This window comes from Sorex araneus, chromosome 5 (assembly GCF_027595985.1).
Source record: "Sorex araneus isolate mSorAra2 chromosome 5, mSorAra2.pri, whole genome shotgun sequence".
In the NCBI taxonomy this organism is placed as follows: Eukaryota; Metazoa; Chordata; class Mammalia; order Eulipotyphla; family Soricidae; genus Sorex; species Sorex araneus.
The window spans coordinates 136,184,939-136,205,007 of record NC_073306.1 but is presented as its reverse complement, the minus strand read 5'-3'; the positions used below and the strand labels follow the sequence as shown (position 1 = coordinate 136,205,007).

Sequence of the window (20,069 nt, the reverse complement as noted above, 5' to 3'; positions counted from 1 at the left end):
TTGCAAACCACAACAGCTAATTAGAGAGAGAGAACAGAAGGGAATGCCTTGCCACAGTGGCAGGGTGGGGTGGGGGGGGAGATGGGATTGGGGAGGGTGGGAGGGACGCTGGGTTTACGGGTGGTGGAGAATGGGCACTGGTGAAGGGATGGGTTCCCGAACTTTGTATGAGGGAAGTATAAGCACAAAAGTGTATAAATCTGTAACTGTACCCTCACGGTGATAAAAAAAAATTTTTTAAAAATTAAAAAAAAAAAAAAAAAGTTGAGTGGCTCAGGCTAGCCCCAGCCACCAGTTCTTAACTACAAAGTCTTGGGAGATGGTACCTCAAGACAACCCATCCTTTTTTCCTAATTATTTGGAAGGCACCTTCCATGGCTAAACCAGATGTGAGAGCAGATCCTTTAGAATTCACACTTAATAAAAGACCTCCATCTTCACCAGTTCGGCCAAAGTCCAGGCCATTAAACAATGAGTATCAATACTGACCTGGCAGGGGAGATAACAGGATCATGAAGGTGGTCTTGCCAGGGCGAGGCTTATCCATTGCACTACAGATGTGCTGATCCCTTTATTTCCTCAAATATGGGAAACTCAACCACATGATTTGTGACAGCGGGAGACTGTACCCTCCCCTACACAAACAAACAGAAACCCCCGCCCCTCCCCCACGCACATGAGTATCAAAGTGGTGACCAAGACAGTAAACAGAACAGTGTGTGCACCTATCGCTGACTGGTAAGAAATAAATTGGACATGAAAACATTAATGCTTTGCAAAAGTGGGAGAGAAATGAGCAAAGCACACAGATTGCCTGACATGATGGTTGCCATGGCAATTGTTTGTTCAGAACCCAGGCGGTGGTAACTCAGGTAGGAGTGACTTAAGAGAAAGCCTTGCCAGGACGCGGCCCAGCACGCCAACTCCCTTCTGCTGCACACTTGGTTTGTGTGACTACATTGCCTGTCCTGGGCCCGTGGAAGCCAGTGCACAGCTGTCATCTACAAAACCAGCAGGAGAGCGATTTGCTCAAGTCTCACTCTGAGTTGGGGGCTGTATCTGAAATCAGCAACGTTTGCTAAGTACATCCAACACAGCAAGGTGGAGGGAGGTAGGTGGGTTGGCACATTTGCTCCGATATCCCATTTCCCGGGTAACAAATGATTTTCTTTTGTTGAAAGTGCACTGGGGTAAGCAATATATATATATATATATATATATATATATATATATATATATATTTGCAATATATATGTATTGTATCCGAAGACCTCCGGAGCCTAGCTACAGCCATGCTCAAGGCCCCTCTCCACGCATTCAGACAAGCCTCACGCATGAAGGAACTGGCAAAGAAGCCCAGGTGTGTGGGACCCAGGGCTGAGACCTCCAAGTCTGCTCAGATTGGGACTGGGCCTCTTCCACCCAGATTCCCCATTTTCCAGTAGCTAGACGGTCACACCCAGAGACTGCCCCTGGTGCTATGTAATCCCACCAATGGCCAACATCCAGAGACTATAAAACCAAACTCCCGGGAGACATCTTTTAGCCTAGTTCTCCCTCTGGGAGAACATGGCAAGCTGCTGAGAGTTTCCTGCTCACATGGGAGACCCTTTCAAACTCCCCATAGTGTATTCATATGCCGAACCCAGTAACAGTGATGGATCTCATTCCCTTCACCCTGAAAGAGCCTCCAATGTGGCACCATTGGAAAGGACGTATAAGGAGAGGCTTCTAAAATCTCAGGGCTAGGAAAAATGGAGATGTTACTGAGACCGCTTGAGAAATTCGATGATCAACGGGATGATGAGGATAATGATGATATATATGTATAAATAGATAAATACATATATAATATATAACATGTATGTATGTGTATTGGCATTGGCAAGGTTGGGAGATGCTAGATCAGAAGAGACCTCACACTGTAGCCTCCTGTCCTGCCCTTGCATGGCTGTCCTTGGCCAGTCCTAGCCGAGCTGCCCATCTGTTAGAAAAGAAAGCAGACATTCCCGTTACTGAGAAGAAACACACTTGTTTGGAGAAAGATTGGGACACCTGTGTGTGAAGACCTTGACCCTCAAATTTACTTCTCTGCTTTGTATTTCATCATAGAATTAAGTGTAGACTTAGTTTATGCTTTTAGTCTATACTTTTTCAAATTCACATTTCAACTTCTTATGTGATATTCTCTGGATGAACTACTTGAATGAAAGATATTGTTTGGAGCAGCAAACACAGGAAATTAAAGGAATTGTATGGGAAGAGGGGGGGCGATTTTGGAGGAGAGGGGCAAGGCACGAAGCAGCTTGCTCTTCCCTCGATTCTGGAATCTTTTAGGAGTGTTTCATCTTGCAGAGCAGGCTGATGACAAATGTAACATGTGCCTTGTAAGGGAGGCAAAGGCGTTTATTGATGGCCAGTAACCAGGGAAACTTAATGAGGAGTTACAGTGGTTGTATGTAACAACTTGTTTTCGATGGTAGCCAGACAGCTTTGTGTTCACAAACATGGAAAGAATCCTGCTTGTTATCTACCCTATCTAATTAGCGAGAACCCCTAAACTTAGGCTAATGATGTTTCCATGCCAGGAGAGTTTGAGAAATTGTCCTATACTTTGGAAGCTTCTGAACAGAAGGTCTTCCCAGCAGTTGTACACATAAATAAAACCTGTAAGGGATGGTTGCTTAGAGCCCTACATCACTGACTTCTCACCACTGCTCCATGGGGTGGTACCTTTGCTTTCTGTTGCCTCCATAACAAAGTTCTGCCAATGAGTGGCTTGAAACAGTGCTCCTTTGTGATCCCACTATTCTGTCGATCTCACCCAGGGAACATCAAGGTGTGTGCAGGCTGGCATTCCTGGCTGGAAGCTCTGGGGAAGTAATCTGATTTTATATTCATTCATACGTATACCCGAGAAAACATGGAAAAGCGAAAGTATGAATAAAAGGCAAAACCACTCAGCACGAATTATTTTAAAAGATGAGTGTAAAGCATATCGGTAAGCAGATAACTAGAAACACGGACACACCTCCCCTCCCTTTTTTAAAAAAAATGACACAAACTTGGAAATCAAGTATTACAGGATTGTCACAACGTGGATCAAGTTGACGAAACTGAGAGACATCTAAATGTGCTTGTGAAATGATTGGATTAGAATTTCTTGACAGAATTTGCATCATAAATGGAAACCTTCTAAGAAAAAAAAGTCTATTTCCATAGACAGATTTAGCTGTTTTATCTCTTGCTGCAAAACATAGCCTTTCAGATCTCAGTTATCCGAAGCTCCAAGCATTTGGTTTTACATTCCCTGGGTTGAATTGGGAGCGGGGAGCAGGTAGTGGTGGCTAGTCTAGAATCATTTATCCTTTCTTCGGTTTGGCTTCAGGGTCACTGTGTGCACTGGGCTGGAATCGCTCAGGGGTGTGGAGCCTTAGTTCATATACCCGCAGCTTCTGCTTGGGTCCACAGCCACACTTCCAGAAGTTATTCGTTATTCGTTCTCGTGATAGTGTTAGGGGCCCACATGAAAGCAGAATGTTGAAGGTCTCCCAGGATTGAAACAAGCAAATGGCCATTTCTGCCACATGCTACTGTCATGTATGAAGGAATGGGGAGCCATTTTATTCTAGGAACTAAAAAGTTAAATATGATGAAGTGTTTTCCTAGAGGAAGGAGTGCAGGCCTAGAAATGCTCATGAATTTATCCTCAACGAGCCAGGGGAAACTTTTCAGACACAAAACCTCTTGGCAGGTAGAGGTTGAAAAGCCTTTTGTCTGGTTGTATATAGACCATTTCTTAGGTGTTAGTTCTGGAGGACACTTTTGTAGACTAATAAACAAGTGTGTGTGTTCTCAGTGGAGAGATCAGAATACAAAGGTCTTAAAAGGGAGGGGGAACAACTCTCTGTCATTAGACATTGCTATTGTGTGTGTGTGTGTGAGAAAAAGAGAGAGAGAGAGAGAGAGAGAGAGAGAGAGAGAGAGAGAGAGAAGTTTGCAGTGGAATCCCAACATTTTATTTATTTATTTATTTATTTATTTTATTTTTTATCTTTGGGTCACACCTGGCGATGCTTAGGGGTTATTCCTGGCTCTGGACTCAGGAATTACTCCTGGTGGTGCTCGGGAAACACTATGGGATGCTGGGAATCGAACCCGGGTTAGCCGCATGCAAGGCAAATGCCCTACCCACTATGCTATTGCTTCAGCCCCAAAATGCCCACATTTCAAAGAAAACTCATAGATTAAAAAAGACAGTTTGACCGATTATTGCTATAAGAAATAAAATGAGATATCAACAAAAGCTAACAAAAACTGAAAAACTTCTTCCCATCTGGGGCCCAGAAAGGGAGGTCAGCAGGCTTCTGCCATGTTAGCAGTCTGGGTTCCAGTGTATGGTCCCCTGAGCCGGGGGTAACCCCTGAACAGTACCAGCTGTGGCTCAAAAACAAACAAAAAGTTCATTCATTCTTCCTACCCACCTCCCATCCTTCCTCCTTCCCTCCTTTTCTTTCCTTTCTTACCACTTCCCTTCCCATCTTCCCTCTAGACTTCTCCCCCTGCCCCCCCTTTTGTCATTTGTCCCTTATTCTTCGATTTAACTTCTAGGTCCTGAAACCAAAATTTTTGAGAGGCACACTGATCATTAATGATTAGGTAACTGAGCTACTGAACAAATACAATTTTTGCTTTAAAATGAGGAAGAGGCAAGGGTTGTATGGTTTTTCTATGATGGAAAACTTTGAGTTTGGCTGAATGTTACTATACAACTTTTATCAGTTAAATATGTATTCAGGTTAATATGCAATGATTGTCATTGTATTGTGGCAAGACTGGAAGAAGAAAAAAAATAGTAATGATATTGTTATGATCCAGAGTTCTTCATCTCAGTCTAGGGATTCCCAAGGATTGTCTAAAAGAGCTCTCAGGAAATCGTTACTTCTCATTTTGTATTCAGGGTTTAGGTAGGTAGTCTAATATTGTCTATGGAGAAGAGCCATTGATTTCATCACAATCTTAAATGCTTTTCCTCCTTTTTCTTCTCTTTATTGTTGTTCTTGATGTGCTTGTTGTAATATGTGGAAACAGTGCTTTGACTCTTGGCTGCAGTGTTCACTTGAACTGCACGCTTACGGTGCCAGGAATCAGACCAGCTGTCCATGGGGGATTCCACTTGAAAATGTGGGTGTTTCCGGATTGATTTCAACCTCACCTATGCAAGACTCAAACACTGAGTCCTATCATCAGGTGCCATGTTCTGAGTTTTAAGCTTTAGATCTTTCTTAATTTTAGACACACGAAGAAAAAGACTAAGAATGTCTGCTAACAAGTAGTTATGTGGTTTTCTACAAACTCCTGGGTTTCAAAATCTCAGATTTTATTTCTGTGTGATGGTATTCTCATTCCTTAAATCGAAATTACCATGAAGAGATGGTAAGATTGACGCACATACGTTAATATACGTCCAATGTCACCAACACAAAGGGGAGTCTTGTAGGATCTCTGCGTTTCCATTCATGAGTGGGCAGCCTGACTAATTATATGTTGATCTCAACTTCTACTAGTTAAGTGCTGGTAAGTTTCCAACTCAGAACAGTCAGAGGCCAGGCAAAGCTGTGGCTTGGAGTGACTGAGATGCTCAATAATCTCAGTCTGATTTGATTTCTTCCCACTGGGTGTCTTTAAAGTATGGAAGGTAAACATCCTGGGCTACTTTTTATCTCCGCTTAAACCTAATGGGACCAGAGCCATCTCATTTTTGCTTGGGATCGATGGCACAGTGACAGTGAGTTTTTCCTAACAACTCAATTATTTTTAATGATTTACACAAGATAATTACTGTTGATAGATATCCAGTTCTTTGGAACAAGGAAATATTTATGCCCACATCCAGTTCTAGGTCGCCCATTTATTGAAGCTTCTGCCAATGATCAGACATCAGAAACTGAGGAGTGTTATGGAGAGAAAAGAGGATCCTTTAAAGAAATAAATCCATTAACCAAAGCAGACATCATTTGAATGAGCTCTCTACACTTGCTTGAAATTTGAGAAAGTGAATTCTTTTTTTGCTTTTTTTTTTTTTTTTTTTTTTTGCTTTTTGGGTCACACCCAGCGATGCACAGGAGTTATTCCTGGCTAAGCACTCAGGAATTACCCCTAGCGGTACTCAGGGGACCATATGGGACGCTGGGAATCAAACCAGGGTCGGTCGCGTTGCAAGGCAAACGCCCTCCCCATTGTGCTATTGCTCCAGTCCCGGAAGTGAATTCTTAATGACCAGCTACGAAGGAACTTATCATCCTCATGATTTAAAAATATGATGTGGGTTAAGCTTCAGGTGAGGCTGGTTCTAGGGGATCAAAGGAGTTTGAGAGAATGTCTCTCTTCCTGTCTCTCAGCTTTGTGTCTGTTTTCTTTTTCGTTGGCCAGTTCACTCCACATGTGCCTATTGACATATTATCTTGCAGCTTACAATTTTTGGTGAAAAAGTAATCTCTCTTTCTTATTGCTTTCTATGAAGTCCTAAATTTGTCTTGTTAGCCTTTCATATGTATTGTACTCATAAAATAATGAACTAATATTCTTGAAAGATGGAAGTCTGTGATTAGTTGTGGACATATGCATAAATGTGGGTATATGCCCACAACCAAAACTAGCGAGTAAGTTTAGCCCCAAGAATTTTATGATATTCTTTAGGTCTAAGACCAACAGACCAACCCCATAAGAACTGGGTTCTACGTTGTACTTAAACATTAGATTTTTTAAAAAATTTTATTGAATCACTGTGAGATAATTACAAGCTTTCATGTTTGGGTTACAATCTCACAATGGTCAAACACCCATCCCTCCACCAGTGCACATTCCCCACCACCAATATCCCCAGTATACCCCCCCTTTCCTACCCTCCCTCTGCCTCCATGGCAGACGATATTCCCCATACTCTCTCTCTACTTTGGGGCATTATGGCTTGCAACACAGACACTGAGAGGTCATCACGTTTGGTCCATTGTCTATTTTGGCATGCATCTCCCATCCCAACTGGTTCCTCCAGCCATCATTTTCTTAGTGATCCCTTCTCTATTCCATCTGCCTTCTCCCCTCTGCTCATGAAGCAGTCTTCCAGCTATGGGGCAGTCCTCCTGGCCCTTGTATCTACTGTCCTTGGGTGTCAGCCTCATGTGATGTTATTCTATACTCCACAAATGAGTGCAGTCCCTCTATGTCTGGCCCTCTCTTTCTGACTTAAACGTTAGATTTCTTAAAAATCATCTTGAGAGTTTCTTGAGTTATCAAGTATAAAGAGAGTCTTTGATCTGTGTAGAACGTTTTTTTTTTTTGTCAGAAGTGAATTTTGGAGTAGGAAGGATTTCATATTCTTATCCAGGTTATATAAGAATGATATAGTTAGAAAAAATCCACTTCACCATATTATATACAGATGATGTATGATTTTGTAGTTAGAGTCACAACTGTTCTGTTTTATCTTGGAAAAAAAGTAATTTTCTCCATTCTTTTTCCTTCTTGCTGGTCTTTCTTTAGTATATATTCAGTGGAGCCATACTATAATTCAAACCTTCCACGCCTTAATTTGCCAAATTTGGGGTGAGCATGTTCAATTCTAAGAATTTTCCTAGACTCTGGCAATAAAATTACCTACAGTATATTATTTAGGGGTAAAAGACAATTAGCTAGTTTTTCTAAATAATTAGTCAAAAAACTGTACATTTGACAAGTGTTTTAGTGCAAATAATGAGTAAGGCCTAGTTCCTTTTTTTTTCTTTTAAATTTTATTTTTAAGGTCTAGTTTCAAAGAAGATGAGGATAACGTTAAATTTACAGAATGTGAGAAACTAGCCATGCATAGAGACAAAGGAAGAAGATTTCAGAGTAAATGATTCTTGGGAGAACTGAGCCTACACTTCCAAGAAACAAGTTGGATCAATACTTAGGAATAGAGTTAGAATATTTTGTAAATGTTCGTGACTGTTAGGATAGTCTATGTCATTCGGCCCTCCTGAAATAGGTTTGACACAGCCATAGACAATGCACAAATTAGTGCATTACCTGTGTTATTATAAAGCTGTTTTCTTTGTATAAAAATGGTCTGTAGGGAAATTGTTTTAGTATCGGGCATGGAGATTAAGAGGAAAGAGATGGGAATTTACAAGGAAGACAAGCAAGAAAACTTGAAAACTGGGGGTCAAGAGGTCAGCATAAATAGCATCACTTTTAGGTAAGGAAGGATTCAGGATTTTGTGTTTATTTTTTTTCCTTCCTTTTAAAAATTGTCAATAATCAGATGGTAGGTCCAATTTGAATATGTCCCTATAATGGAAAGAGGTGTTTCCCCTTCTTTTTGTCCCCATCTCTCTCTCTCTCTCTCTCTCTCTCTCTCTCTCTCTCTCTCTCTCTCTCTCTCTTGTTCCCTGACCTCTCACTTAACTTCAGATGCCACCATTTCTGTGGGTTGTATTCTGAGAATGGAAAATTTTGCCTGAATGAAAACAGTGTAAACAAAAGCAACAATAACATACAATTAAACAGGAGAAATTCTGCATATCAGGCATGGTAAATCAATATGGTGCTAACTGTTTCTCTTCTTTGAGGTTTCCCTAAAAGTTAAGTATGTTCAGTTTCAAAGATTTAGTTCCTTGACATCTATTTTACATGTATTTTTTTCCTGACCATGGCAGTATCATATTGGAGACACCATTTGAATACATCACTTAAAAAAAATTGAGTTTGAAGTGGGGCAATATTCCTGTTTACTATTAGAATGGGGGTAGGATGGGGGAAATAAAAGGATCAGAAGAAACTTCAATGCACTGTAATCAAACGAGAAAATGGGTTTGAAACAATTGGGGCCCACGGATCATTCGGGAGACTTCCCACAGGAAACAAATTGCTGGTCCAGAGTTCTAAGATTCTTCAATCAGGTCAAAATATATCCTGATTATCAGAAGTTGGGTTGATTGGTATACTTTGCTACTCTCCCGTGAGCACTTTGAGGATAAAATGAAAGCAATATCAATGTAAAAAACCTAGAACATTCATCAGTTGAAAATTGCTCATCAAAAGCATTGTTGTGCTAATGATATTGTTGAAATGGATTTGCTTGTAAAAAAGGAGTATCATTCTCTGAAACTAGAGAAGTAGAGTCCTTTGATGAGGCAATGTAGGCAGGAAAAGGTCAAGGAGCCCAGCTCATGTGCTCCAGTCACTGTCATTTTAAAGCCCTTACAGTCACATCTGTCTGTGTTCTGTAAAGTCCAGGGGAGTTTTATTTCTGTTTTTAACCTGTGATTTAAAATGTATAGTTATCACTCAGAGTTACTATCAATGGTGACTTGATTCATCAAAAATTGAGTTTGTGTTGGTTTGGGTTGTGTGGGCCTCTTCATCTATTACATATATAAGTAGTATTTTAACGTAATTTTCCCCTACAGTACAACAGTAATATATGTTTATTGATTTAAAGATGAACATGGAAAAATTAGAAAAAATAAAGTATGCATGAGCTTCCTCGGTCAACTCTAGTAGTAGCTTGCCACCTTGTTTTTTTAACTTATGCTTTTTTTCAACATGTGTACAACATTTTTTCTTGAATTTGCATAATATAGGTGATGTTGTGCATACAAGTTTAGGGACTGGATTAGAAATTATATTTTCCATTAGCATTTTAGCATTTTTTTTCTCTCTTCAATAACGGTAGTTTCCTGGCTGATAGATGTCTCAATGCATATTTTATTAGAACTACTTACTGTTTCTAATATTCTGCTATAGTGAAAACACTCCAACAAACAAAATGCACACTATTTTTATCAAATGACTTTATCTTAATTAAGCCAAATGTTATCTCTCCCTAAATCTTTAAAGAATGATTTAAATGGAAGTTGAAGATCTTTTTGAATGAAAATGCATAATTGTTTTAAAAGAGCTAGGTAGAAGAGAAAATAATGAGAAAAATCAATAAATTCAAAGCAAAATTGTAGTCATTTACCTCAGTTATATTAGCTCCTCCCTTGGGTATAATTAGTTTGGTGTAATGTTTCAAAATTTCCCTCTCCCTTTAATTCACATGGAAGTCATGAGTTCTCTGAAGCCCAGAGGTTGGCTTCTTTCCAATCATTAAGTGTATGTTTGTGCAGAAGAACCGGCCCCTGAAGGATATAAATAGGGGACAGATGGGTGGAAATGTGTGTTCTAGAAGTACGGACTGGTGAGCTCCAGCACCTGACTCACTTTTGCTGACCAACAAATGACAACTGCCATTGTCATAGCGGTTCCTTCGCTATCCTAACTGCCTTCTCCCCTTGTCCCCACTTATGCCTTTGTGTCTCCAGCACTTAGCATGAAAAAATGTAGCACAATTAGTACAACTATGATATCAGCATTTTTACATTTCAGATCAAAAGATTTTCACCCTGGAGGGGTCCTTTTTGTTGCCTTTGTATACCTATCTGTATACCTATACCTGTATATCTATCTTTGTATACCTGTCTGGACTGGAGGAATAGCACAGTGGGTAGGGCGTTTGCCTTGCAAATGGACGATCTGGGTTCAATTCCTCCATCTCTCTCAGAGAGCCCGGCAAGCTACGGAGAGTATCTCACCCACACGGCAGAGCCTGGCAAGCTCCCCGTGGTGTATTCGATGTTCCAAAAACAGTAACAAGAAATCACACAATGGATAAGCTACTGGTGCCTGCTTGAGCAAATAGATAAGCAACGGGCGACAGTGCGACAGTGCTACAGTATACCTATCTCCTCCCCTTTCAACAGCCATTGCACAATCTCAGGTAACTCACAACTGTTGGTCTCCATATCTGTAATCTAGTTAATATTTTTAGATAAGTTATGTTAGAGGTAATCTTATGGTGCTGGCTTTTGACATTTAGCATAGTTCTATAGAGATTCATCAAGGTTGCTGCATGTGTCAATGTTAGTACTTTTATTTTTGGCTGATTTTTTTATACTACATACATATCTTGGTTGATTTAACATTAACATTTACCTTTGAAGGACTTTTGAATTTTTTTCAAGTTTTTGAATTATTATAGTTAGATCATCTATGGACTGGAGTGATAATAGCATAGTGGTAGAGCATTTGCCCTGCACTTGGCTGACCCGGGTTCAATTCCTCGGTCCCTCTCAGAGAGCCCGGCATACTACAGAGAGTATCCCACCCACACAGCAGAGCCTGACAAGCTCCCCATGGTGTATTCGGTATGCCCAAAACAGTAGCAACAAGTCTCACAATAGAGACACTACTGGTGCCCGCTTGAGCAAATCGATGAACAATGGGACAACAGTGCTACAGTGCGAGATCATTTATATATATAGAGAGAGTATGGATACTGTATGAACATGAGCGTTAATTTCCTTGTGAATGAAATGAACTTAAGAGCTAAGTGTTAAGTAATTTACTTGTTACATGTTTTTTAAGAAACTGAAAAAACATTTACCAGGTGAATGTACTACTTTACAGCCCCAAAATAACAATAATTTTATATAACACAGAAAAGATTCACTTTCTTTTTTTTTTTTTTTTTTTTTTTTTTTTTTTTTTGGTTTTTGGGTCACACCCGGCGATGCACAGGGGTTACTCCTGGCTCTTCACTCAGGAATTACCCCTGGCGGTGCTCAGGGGACCATATGGGATGCTGGGATTAGAACCCGGGTCGGCCGCGTGCAAGGCAAACGCCCTACCCGCTGTGCTATCGCTCCAGCCCCAAAAGATTCACTTTCAATAAAAAACACCGAATGTCCTCATGCCATTTGTTAAAAACATAATTTTTCCATCATTGAGTTGCTTTTGTATCTTTGTAAAAACATTAGTTGGTTCTATTTATGTCAATTTTAGTTCTCCAGTTTCTATCTATTCTGTCTTTGCCAGTGCACAATATCTGGATTCCTTCACTATATAAAAAATTTAGGATTTTATGGACTTACTTGCTTTTCATTTTGAAAGATCCTCTAGTTCTCTTGTTACTTTGCTTTGCATATACATTTTATGTGAATGAAATTTGCAATTTGGGGCATTATGGCTTGCAACACAGACACTGAGAGGTCATCATGGTTGGTCCATTATCTACTTTCGGCATGCATCTCCCATCCCAGCTGGTTTCTCCAGCCATCATTTTCTTAGTGATCCCTTCTCTATTCCATCTGCCTTCTCCCCTCTGCTCATGAAGCAGTCTTCCAGCTATGGGGCAATGGCCCTGGCCCTTGTATCTACTGTCCTTGGGTGTCAGCTTCATGTGATGTTATTCTATACTCCACAAATGAGTACAGTCCCTCTATGCCTGCCCCTCTCTTTCTGACTCATTTCACTTAGCATGATACTCTCCATGTATTTTTTACCATACTCAGGCCTCGTTCCTGGCTCTGCACACACGAATCACTTCTGATCATGCTCAAGGACAGGCTGGAGTGCGGGGATCAGATCCAGGTCAGCAACACACAAGGGAAGTGCCCTGCCCACTGTACTATTGCCTCAACCCCTAAAATAGTGTTTTCTAAACCTGAGAATTTGGCATCATTCGGGAAACATTTTAAAAGTTAAATTTTATTTATTCGGTTTTTTTTTGGGGGGTTTTGGGTCACACCCAGCGATGCACAGGGGTTACTCCTGGCTCTTCACTCAGGAATCACCCCTGGCGGTGCTCAGGGGACCATATGGGACGCTGGGATTAGAACCCAGGTCAGCTGCGTGCAAGGCAAATGCCCTACCCGCTGTGCTATCGCTCCAGCCCCTAAAAGTTAAATTTTAACACCCTGTTCCTACAAAACATACATAGCAACAAGTAGAGTAAAAATTTTCAAAGTACCCTCAGAAAATTTGGGGTTGCCCAGTGATTTGAGAAAATGTTCTCTACACTTCCTAGAAACTTGGACAAACGGCAGCTGAAGCTGTGAGTGTCTTCTGCCTTGATCATGCTGCAGACGAGGTGTTGCAACCCAGGAGGAGGAGAAATGGGACCCATTTACTTTCTTTTCATTTCGAAGGCCAAAATGAATGCATTTCATTTCAAATATTAAATAAAAAGAACTTTGAAAGAGCTACGGTTTTAGCCAACAGTATTTTCCCTTTTTCTCCTTTTTCTCTTTGTATCAGAGTTACTAGGCTGGAATGTGGAAGTGACAGGCCAGCTGAATAATCCCAAAGGTTTGCTCTTTTCAGAACAAAATCGATCATTATGTAAATTAGCTAGAACTTCCTATTGAAGCTGTTTGTATATTCATCTTATCTCTTTCAATGAACTGCAAGCTTCAGAAGTCTTCCAGCAATATATTTCTTCAAGTAAACCTCTCTCCGCCATGTAAAGCTTGGCTTAGAATAGACTAAATAAATGGAAAGGGAAGGAAACACTTTAATCACTGCCCATTTCAAATTGAATCAAATCCAAGTCGCATGAGAAAGGACTACAAAACCCCATAGGAATTCTTCAAGTCCCTTCAGCCATTTCTGCCTCGATAATTTGAAGTGACCTTCACCAAGTGACCTTGGTCCTGAGTCTCAATCATACCTAATTCTCCCCCCAGATCTTAGCACAGCCAGATTCTTGATATAACACTCAGTCCATAGGTCCATGAGCCACGTGAACTAAAGCATCTCATTGCTTTTCAGTCCATAACAGTATTGGTTTTCCCTCAGATCCGTCTCTGAGATTATTTTATTCATCTGCAAGTGGGTTTTCTTCTCTTTCTATTTCAATTTTCACGAAAGCAAAATATATTATATAGAGACACAAATGTAGCCACTGAACTATCCTAAACTCAATACCATAAAGTCTGTGAAAATCATGTACAGCGTAAACAGATAGCCTGCCCACAGTAAGAAAATGTGAAGAGAGTCAGATCAACAATTTATTTATCAAACTGTGTAGAGTGTAGAAGAAAACTGCGCACTATTTTAGGATTAGTTAAAACAGGTTACCTTGGATTGATCTAAGTGAATGGAAGAAGGAAGTTAAAACTAGGAAGAGAGTTAGAAAGAAAGGACCCTGGACAAAAAAAAAAAATAAATAAAGAGAGAAAGAAGGGGGGAAATTTTAGGATGATCAGGCAACTAAGGGAAGCAAATATGCCATCTTTTATTTTCCCCTCTCTACTATTAGATTTCAAGATTTCCCATAAACTCAGCTAAAAAGAAGCTAGAGGAAAAGAAAGATGTGTTGTTTTTTTTAACTCTGGATTTTGAGATGATTCTACATTTCCACGCAACCATAAGATTACACAGAGAACCCTATGCACCCTTAACCCAGTTTACCTGATAGAAAAAATCTTGAAAAACGGAGTACCATATTAAGAACACTTAGATTGATTATATTACATACTGTATTGACACAGCTAACATTCAGAACATTTCTATCATCACAAAGATCCCCAATGAGTTTTATTATGTCAAATTCATTTCCCTCCCACCTATGCCAATGCATTAACCCCTGGCAGCTGCCACTAATCTATTTTCTATTTCTATAACTTGGCTATTTTAAAAAATCATATATAAATCAAATCATACTGTATATAACCATTTGAAATTGCATTTTTCACTCAATATAATTCTTTGGAGATTTATCTAGATTACTGCAAGAAATAATATTCAATTTCTTATTACTGAATATTCTATAGTATGGAAATATCAGCCTGTTTAACCACTCACCACCCTTAAAGATGCCTGCATTGTTTTCAACTTTAAAACAGAATAAGCAAAACTCCTCTGAGTATGTTTGTGCAGCTTTGGGAATGAACATAAGCACCCTTTTCTGTGGGAGAAATGTTGAGTGCAATTTTAGGTTGTGTACATTTCGAGCTTAGTATTTTTGTCCAGAAACTTTTCTAGAATGATATTTTTTTAGAATGACAATTACACACCTTCAGTAATGAATGAATGATATAGCATTGCCTCATCCTCACCAAAGTTGAAAGTAAGCATGGAAAGAAAATTAAAACTTTCCAACAGAGATATATATATGTTCTCTCAAGCAATATAAGAGAACACATTTATATTTCAACATTTTGACCTTGTTATTTTTATAAACAAGATAAACACACACTGAATATTTTTTTCTAATTAAGGAAAGCTCAGTCACAGTTCCACCAGCTATAACTGTGATGGCTTGTGTTTTGTACTATATTCTATAATTTCATTATTTTAATGAAATGTAGATTCTGCATCATTTCAACATGTTTTAAAAGCTACTGAATGAAATAGAGCAACAGAAATGCTGCCTAAACAAACTTGATTACTATAAAAAGTTGTCATAAACTAAACTGCATCCTTGTAAAAGATCTTTATTTTTTCTGGTGTAACACCCTCATTTATCTGTAGAGAGTCCAGAGTAATTGCCTGCAAACATTCTGACCCAAAGAGAGCCAGAGACGAGATTATTTGAAGCAGATAAATTGCTGTTGGATTCTATCCAAAGATCTATTTGCTTATTGATTTTGTTTTTCTGAAAAACTTCACTTCTTATTACAATGTCTATTTTCACATTGTCCCTTAGGCATACTTGGTGTTCAAGTAATAATAACAAAAGTCACAGACAAGGAAGAACTGGAAGTTGTATCTCTCATCAAATGGTAAAATGCTCTTCTTGAAAAGGAGCAAAGAGTAAAATCTTTTTAGAGAGGCTTGTGTACAATCATCTCTTGACCATGTAACATCAGAGGGATATTACAAACAAAACCAATATCCTCTATACAATCACTGTATTGCTGTCATCCCGTTGTTTATCGATTTACTTGATTGGGCACCAGTAACGTCTCCATTTGTCCCAGCCCTGAGATTTTAGGGCCTCTCCTTACTCGTCTTTCCCAACAGTTGGAGGCTTTTTCAGGGTCAGGGGAATAAGACCTGTTATTGTTACTGCTTTTGGCATATTGAATATGCCACAGGGAGCTTGCCAGACTCTGCCATGTGGGTGGAATACTCTCAGTAGCTTGCCAGGCTCTCTGATATAGGAAATATATATATATATTTCCTTCTATGATTTTATGGAAAATGGGTAGGGAGTGCCTTATGATGTCCACGAATATGTTAACTCATGCATGAGGCTCGGCCCAAGCATGTGGAAAGCGGTCTAGAGCATGGCAGCGGTTGGGTAGTGGAGGTCGGCTGCCAGGGCGGGTCCCTTGGGGTGGGAAGGGCTCTCACCCACTCCCCTCTGAGGCGCCCTGAGTGGAAACAGCCTCTGGCGCAGAGTCCCATGGCATGGTTATGGGAGTCTCACTTTATGCTCTCTTCCAGGAGAAGCAGCCCTGAGTTCTAGAGGGTGGCTGATGAGGAGATTATCTGGCACTGTCAGATAATAAACTTGGACTCTGGGTTCAACGGGACCCGGGAGCAGAGAAACTCTGCCTGCTTCCCCAGTCTCCGGCTACCCAGGGGTCAAAGCAGAAGCCACCTCCAGCCGGCACCAGATAATATCCTCTATTCAATGGATATATAAAAATATATGTATATATATATACATACTTGCAGAAATCATGCACTTTCTCATTGTCAATAAATACAGAAGAATATAATTTTTTAAATGTGACAATTGAGGCTCAATGTCATTTTCTACTTATAAATTTCTCTGAGCTAGCAAAGATGCAGTAGAAAAAGTCACGTTTGGAGTCAGAGAGATAGTTCAACAGGCTCACTCAGCACATCTGTTGCATGCAGGAGGCCTGGGTCTGATCACGGACACCACATGGTCTCCTAAACATCACAAGAGGCCACCCTTGAGCACCACATGTGCTGCTCATAAAAATATATGAGTACAAATATATATATATATACATATATATATATATGTATATATATATATATATTTGTGTGCAGAGCCAGGAGTAACCCTGTGCATTGCTTGGTGTACCCAAAAAGAAAAACAAAGAGTGTATGGGTTGGCTGAAGTACAATAGTCATGCAGATGCTAATGCTTCCACACCCTAAAGGCTGTTCCTGTGGTCTGTGGGTTCGGGGACAGCATAGCAACTCTAGAGATTTTCTGAGGTCTGGGACAGAGGCAGGTCGGTCTGTCCCCTGATGATAAAAGGGTGGGGGAGAGAAGGCCACTTGTTTCTCTCTAAGTAGAAGTGTTCTATTCAGTATTATCTATTCCGGGCCATTACTCATAAACTCTGTATAACTATAGACTATTTTCTCTAATGTAGAAATAAAATCATTTAGTATGTGCCTTTTTTCTGTCTTCTCTTTCTTTGGAATTATTTATTACTGGAGAGGCATTCCTTTTGTAGCATGCTAATAATCTGTTTATTGCTGAGTGATATTCCACTGCATGAATACATGGAAGTTGATTTCTACTTACCTATGCATGGACCCTAGGCTTCTTTCAAGCATCTTCAGAATTAAAATGCAAAGGTTACATTTATGTAAAAGCATGTATACCCAATATGCTGATCAAGTCTAACATTATATACAAAGAATAATGCATGGCGTCCACCTGAAATTCATCCCAGAAACACAAATTTAGTTCAGTATTGATATTTAAAATCAACGCCATTCATTTGTCATTCATTTATTCAATAAATATTTACTGAACACCTACAATATCTTGAAATGAGAATAGTCTTGAAAGGTAAAGTAATGGAAAAGAAGACTAATTTTCTTTGCAAACTCCAAATATAATCAGGGCCAGGAAAAAAGTGAACCAAAAAATGATGCTAAATGAAAATGTTGTGGCTAAAACTATGACAAGGGTGGAAAATAAAGGGGATGGTTGTCTCTGTGGACATAGTGTTCAGGAAAGGCTTCATGGAGAAGAGGATGTTTGATATAAGTCCTCAAAGAGACAAGACATGGTATGTGTAGATTCAAGGACTGTGCATCCAAGCTGAAGAACACAGAAAGTGCTACATTTCTTAGGCAGAAGTTGCTTTTGTCCAGCCTTGTGATAAGTGAAATAACAGGGAATATTGAGATTCAATAAATAAAGAAGACTGAAACCATTTTGACCAGTGTCCACTTAACAGACTTGGACTCGCCCTCTTGAATTTGGAGAAATGCTGTCACATGTGCTCAACATGGCATTGGCATGATCTGGTGTGTCTGACAAATAGACCGTTGACTCCTCCATTAAGCAACATTGGGGCCCGAGTGATAATACAGAACATAGAGCATTTGCCTTAAATGCAGCCCATCTGGGTGCGATTCCCAGCGTCCCATATGGCCCCCAGGCCTGCTAGGAGAGATCCCTGAGTGCTAAGTACTGCCCAAAAACCAAAAAGAAAATAAGAAAAATTTAGAGGAAACTAAAAGTAGAAAATAAGGGGAAAATATTTAAAAGATTGCAAAAGAATCCAAAGAAGAGATCCTTGGGCTTCACCAGCCCCAGAATCTTACAGAAGATGTAGTAAAATATGACCATATTTTTAAGCTCATCCATGAAATAGTTGCTTTCAAATTAGATGCAAGTTGTGACCTAAAAAGCAAAAGCTCAAGAATAACTTTAAGGTTTTTATTCAGTTTGGCTTATTTCCATCTGAAGACCTAGAAAAGCTAACTTCCCATTTTCTGAAAGGTGGGGGAGAGGATAAACAGATTTGAGTGATAATAAAGAGTTCATTTTTAGGTAATTTAGTTTTAGAGAAATTGTAGAGCCTTAAGTGGACATGTTAAATAAGTTATTGGATATTCAAACACAGAGAAGGCATTGGATTTAGAATATAAACTCAGTGGTATTCAAATATATTGATGGTTTTTAAATCTATATGATCAAATGAATTCATTTAGGGAATGAGTGTTAACTGAGACAAGATGAGATAATTAAGTGTGTGACCACATAAGGAGGAAAATGGGAGCTTGAGCTGGTGTTACCACCCTAGGATGTCAAAATGTGGCTGGTGACAAAGGAGAAAAATGGAAATTGTATGTTGCTTCTAAATTCTAAAATGTATGTCTATTCAGCACATACCATCCAATGCATTGAAAACCTACTTTAATTTACTTTAATATAAAACAAAATATATGGAAATTAGCCTGTTTCACTGTCTGTGGTACACAGACTCAATTCTCCAGGGCTCCTACTTACTGAGGATTATGAGATTCTTCTGTTCACTGTGTCGATCCTACGACTTTCTTCAAACTCATAGAAAATGGGAAAAGTAATGGAATGTCATTGCAATTACAATAAGTTAGACACGACTGTCTGAATCTTACTCTCTGGATGGCCTTCAACAAGCAAGTGCTCGTGGGGGCAGCAGAGGAAGAATGTTGGTCTCCTCTAGGGGCAGAAGATGGCAGCTGGTCACTCCCTAGCAAAAATCTATCTTACAATGCCAAGGAAATTCATCCTGGACCAAGTGTGGAAATGGTTCCTTCTCTGGTAAAACCCTAGATGAGAACCCAGCCTAGCTGACACTGGTGACAGCAGAGGAGAAAACACTGCTAGCTACACTGGGGCTGGAGTGAGCACAGTTGAGGAGGGCACTTGCCTTGCAGGGGCCTGACCTAGATTTGATCCCTAGCATCTTATACGGTTCCTTGAGCACTGCCAGGAGTAATTCCTGAGTCTAGCACAAGGAGTAACCCCTGAGCATTGCTCCCCACAACCCTCCCCAAAAAATATAACGGCTATTCTGTGTCCCGACTCTTGGTGGGATCTGTGAAATCAGTAAAGGAAGGATACCGTGTTATTGCGCTAAATATGTACTGTTAGGGCATGCTGCGATTTTTTGTTATGTGGCTGACCCCATTCAATCCCTGGCATTATTTGTGGTCTCTCAAGCACTTCCAGAAGTGACTTTGAGTACAGAGCCAGGAGTAAGCCCTGACCACCAGCAAACAAAAGCATTTTTGCTGTCACTTTAGTGACCAGTTAGCTGGTGGAAGCAGGACTCAAAACATGACAAAAAAAAAAATCTAGTGCATCATGCATTTGATGCATTAGAAACTATGTTCCTCATAGCTATGGGTCCAAGTGTGATACAGTTGCCTTGTGAATACTGACCCAGGTCCAGACAGAACTGCTCACTGGCTCCCTAGCTCCAGGGCCTAACGGTTCTTGTGTCAAACAGATTATTTCTTTTCTTTTAAGCATAACACTAAATTGGTCTTGA

General features: G+C 39.9%; 1 pseudogene; it reads left to right on the top strand.

Moving 5' to 3' along the window:
• Window positions 1-481: 481 nt before the first annotated feature.
• LOC129405435 (U1 spliceosomal RNA) lies at window positions 482-636 on the top strand (annotated as a pseudogene).
• The last annotated feature ends 19,433 nt before the right edge of the window (window positions 637-20,069 follow it).